At 39.1% G+C, this 4,581-nt stretch overlaps 1 long non-coding RNA gene across 1 annotated transcript; it reads right to left on the bottom strand.

Annotated features, from left to right (window-relative positions):
* Positions 1 to 604: 604 nt before the first annotated feature.
* LOC112721125 (uncharacterized) lies at positions 605 to 3,740 on the bottom strand. Its single transcript, XR_011868106.1, has 7 exons — positions 3,295 to 3,740; positions 2,806 to 3,031; positions 2,593 to 2,715; positions 2,390 to 2,492; positions 1,988 to 2,297; positions 1,116 to 1,427; positions 605 to 985 (listed from the first exon to the last, which is right to left on the bottom strand). It is a non-coding gene; the product is annotated as an uncharacterized lncRNA (long non-coding RNA).
* Positions 3,741 to 4,581: the final 841 nt, after the last annotated feature.

Genomic DNA, 4,581 nt, shown 5'->3' with positions numbered 1-4,581 from the left:
GCTGAGCTGAAGTGTAGCACGTGCAGAGGCCATTTGTGGAGTTGAACGTCAGTTTCTGTGCCAATTTGGGCGTTCAACTCTGGTTTTGGATCCTTTTCTGGCGCTGGGCGCCAGATTTGGGCAGAAGGCTGGCGTTGAACGCCAGTTTACGTCATCAATTCTTGGCCAAAGTATGGACTATTATATATTGCTGGAAAGCCCTGGATGTCTACTTTCCAACGCAATTGGAAGCGCGCCATTTCGAGTTCTGTAGCTCCAGAAAATCCACTTTGAGTGCAGGGAGGTCAGAATCCAACAGCATCAGCAGTCCTTCTTCCACCTCTGAATCTGATTTCTGCTCAAGTCCCTCAATTTCAGCCAGAAAATACCTGAAATCACAGAAAAACAGACAAACTCATAGTAAAGTCCAGAAATGTAAATTTAACATAAAAACTAATGAAAACATCCCTAAAAGTGACTAGATCCTACTAAAAATATACTAAAAACAATGTCAAAAAGCGTATAAATTATCCGCTCATCATAAGTCATCCCAAGATTTCCCTTGAGCAAGGCACAGATATCGAGGTGCCTTAGGATTTACAAATGAAATTGGAAACTGCAATGATCAATGGTTAGCAATTTTATAAAATAAAAATCAAATACAGAATCATTAGTCCATGAGAAATATTACCGTGAGGCCCATCTTTCTTTCCCCAAATTTCAAACAATGAATCCAATATTGTAACATAATGAACAGTTACAAGCATTGCAATGTTAAACCCTCTATAAGCAAGATATAATCACAAACAGTTACAATGCATAGCCCTGAAGAAGAATCTAACCTGCAGTAACAGCTACAATGCATAGCCCTGAAAAGCAAGATATAGTAATCTAACTATGGAAAAAAAAGCATGCTTTCTTCAAAAATTACCTGAATTTCCACACGAAGGGCTGTGATTTCCTCATCTCTCCCATCTTGTGTTTGTTTGCCAGCCTTGAGAGCAGCCTGTGACAATAAATAAATAAAAAATTGAGTATTCCACAAAATTCTGTCTCTCAATATAATCATTATGCTCACAAACATAATCTCCTAAACCAACAAAAAAAGAAAAAGTTTTTGAGAGAGAGAGAGAAACCTGAAAGTGTTGCTAGTGAAAATCTGAATTGCAGAAAATAGTTGCTATGGTTATCATGCTCCCTTCCATGATACCAATATACCACACAAAAGAAAAGCACCTTAACTTCAATGCTTTGTTAATATCAGAGGAGTCTTTAATACAAAAGGAGTACATCAAACTAAATTTTAGATAGCCAAAGTCAGAAGATCAACTGACCCTCTTCAGGAATCTGGCACCAAATGCTCTGGTGACTTTTAATTGTCCTTTCACTCTATCATTCAATATGGCTTGATTATCATCTGGGTGTTCTACTCTTATTCTAAACACTTCCTGCAAGAAAAATTGAAAAAAAAATAATCAACAAAGGAATAAAACCAACATCTTAAAAATACGAAAACTTTTCTTTCTAGAAAAGGCTTATAATTAATTATGTTCATAAATAGCACCACACAAACTTTTCCTTTTAATTTGCTCTTATCCATTTTTAGAAGTTTCAATCAAGCTATCTCATCTAAATAATAAGGTCAATCTTGTTCTTGACTGCAATATGTGTTGCATGTGTAAATCATGGATATGAAAATATGCAGACATTGCTCACAAAAAGGGGATAGTAAAAAATATTATGATGATGAAATGTGAATAAAAGCCAATGAGACAGAAAAAACTGAAACATAAACAAAATTATTCAAATTTCAAACAACTCACACATACACATGCAAGCACCAAGTAGTAGAACGCAATTCAATAACTAATGTATGTCTAGTGGATCACATTTCAGAATTTCAAGATGTGACCACAATTCCTTAGCTTCTCAAAATAAATACCATTTGTTATTTACTTCATTGATCAACAAAAACATTTTTTTTTCTGAAAAAAAGAAAGAAACACACCTCTTCAATACTTGTGCTGTGATCTGTTGAAAGCTGAACAGCCCTCATTTTCAGTCCACAAAGGGATATCTCTCTGTTTTTGTTCATCATGTTAAGACGACTGTTTATGTTGTGCATTGAGACTCCTCTGAAATTGTGTAGCAGAATATCAAAGGCTCATAAACAACAGAAAAATTGTGGCATTTCCCTTATAATAGAAAAGGAGCATAAATACCCGAGCATTGGCTTTAAGAGTGAGATTTTCAGAGACGTCGCACTTGACTCTTGCATTGAGCCTTCCATCAGTCAATATTCTCCCTAACAGCATCAACTAAACCAAGCACAATAATATCATCGTCAATGAGTGTTGGAACTTACAACAACGAAACGAAACTAAGCAAAATCAGAGGGGGGGGAAAGCACCTTGGGATGATCAATGAAGGTTGCACCAAACTCATAGTTAGCGGTAGGAATCTTAATAGTCTCTGTTGACTGAGAAGGGATCTCAGTAGGCCCCATTGAAACGCTGGTCGCAATCAGATTCCAACCAAGAACCAATTAAACAAATTAGATAAATATTTTTGCATAATTTAATTTGAAGTCAGCTAAAAGATATGAAGAGGTACCTGTGATTGAGGGAGAACTTCTGGTTGAGCATCTTGGTGAAATTAAGTCAGCTTCTCATTGATTTTCTTCACAATTTCGGGCAGAGTTTTGGATATGATCATGCCTTGAACTTGAACTAGCCTCTGTGCCAGAACAGGAACACCAACAATGGATTTGTCAATCTTTGAAAGCATTGGATGAGACTCAAACCAGTTAACATCATCAGCAGTTACCTTCTCCAACAAGCCTTCAGGAGACTTATCAACCTTTATTACAACAGCCAAGGTTCTCAAACTAGTTTTATCCACAGACTGAGACATTCTTATGGATTCACAAGTAGTAAAATCAACGGTAGCAGAAAGAACATTCAGAATAATGCTCTCTTCAGGCCTAATATACTCCATGATAATATCCTTGATCTGATCATAGATATTTTCAGGCTGGCCATGAACAGGAACCCTAGTTATACCAGGAAGATCCACCATTGTCAATTTCCCTCCCAAACTAATACTGACAAAATATTGTAAACAATTATAATTCAGATTCAAACCAATCATGGTCCTCAATCAAAAGTTTGAATTAGTAACTAAAAAAGAAACTGAAAAAGCACATAGATCACAATAAGTAATGAGAAAGCACAGCGATTACGATAAGCAAAAAAAATCATATGAATTTTGAGTTGAAGTCAGGGAAAAATATAATGCTGCCAATACGAAGATCACCTTGAATTTAGAATGCTTGAGAATAGGAGCATCGCCAGTGGCTCTCCGATGAACAACCACTGCCACAAAACCAAAACCCTAGTTCACGCACCATATCGGTTCGAACAGGGGGCAAGAGAGAGGTGGAACCGCGGCTGACGGTGGAACCGATTTTGGTCGCCACGGAGCTAGGGCTTGCGCGAAGGTATGCGAGCCAAAACTGAAGGGGATAAAAGGAGAGAGAGGCGCGGCGGTGGTGGAGCTTGAGCTTGCTTTGTTCTGCGAACGAGAGACACAGGGGCTGTATTCTACTGGTTCAGTGTTTAAAGAAGAGGAGAAGAAGGAGAAAGTAGCTGCGGCGGTTAGAGTGGCCGGCGGTGGCGCTGTGGGTGAGGAAAGGAGAAGAAGAAGATCGTCGGCGGTGGCGCTGTGGGGAATGCTAGGTTTGATTTGTGTGCTGTGAATGAATGGAGCTCGTGGATAAACATAACCCCAACCATCATAAACCTAAAATATCAAATATTTCCGACGGAAAATTTTAAATTACAGGCGGATTTTCCGTCTGTAATAATTTAATAGAATGCAGCATTTTGTCCGTTTAATTACAGACAGATTTTCCGTCTGTAACTATTTTTCACGGAAAAAAAATTAATTTTTCCGACGGAATTATCGACGGATTTTTTTCTCTGTCTGTAATTTATGCTAATTCATTTTTTTTGTTTTCCGACAAAAAATCCCTCTGTAATTCCGTCTGTATTTCCGTGGGATAAAATCCGTCGGAAATATCCCTTTGTAATAACTACTTTTCTAGTAGTGGCTGTTGTGTCCGACTTATTGATGGTGGCCGGAGCCGCCGCGTCCGACTTGTTGGACTGGCTGCACTGCTGATCCTTGGTCCCGGAGGGTGGGGGGTACCTGCAAGAGACTCCGATGCTTAAGTTAGCATGGGTATTAAACAGGTTTTTATGTAGAATCAGAGTATGAGTTATACATGGGTGCTCCAGTGTATTTATAATGGTGTGGAGTGACCTTCTTAGATAAGATAAGTTAGTTATCTTATCTTATCTTATCTTATCTTTGGGTGAGGTCAGCTTATCTTCAACGGAACCGCCTTTATCTTTCTGTAGGCTTGGGCTGCCTTTGGATTGGGCTGTGTTCCTTCGTTTGGGCCTTCTTGGGCCTCTGTGGCGTTTTGTCCGAGCTCTTTGAGAAGAGGTCGGATAGTCTGACTTGAAGAGGTCGGTCGGCTTGTCGCTAAACATCCCGGGTCGGACAGCTTGACCCAGGGTATGAACAGTGCCCCTGCTT

Source organism: Arachis hypogaea, chromosome 11 (genome assembly GCF_003086295.3).
Source record: "Arachis hypogaea cultivar Tifrunner chromosome 11, arahy.Tifrunner.gnm2.J5K5, whole genome shotgun sequence".
NCBI classification, from domain to species: domain Eukaryota; kingdom Viridiplantae; phylum Streptophyta; class Magnoliopsida; order Fabales; family Fabaceae; genus Arachis; species Arachis hypogaea.
Note: the sequence above shows the minus strand (reverse complement) of the source record. Positions and strands in the feature narration are given on the sequence as shown.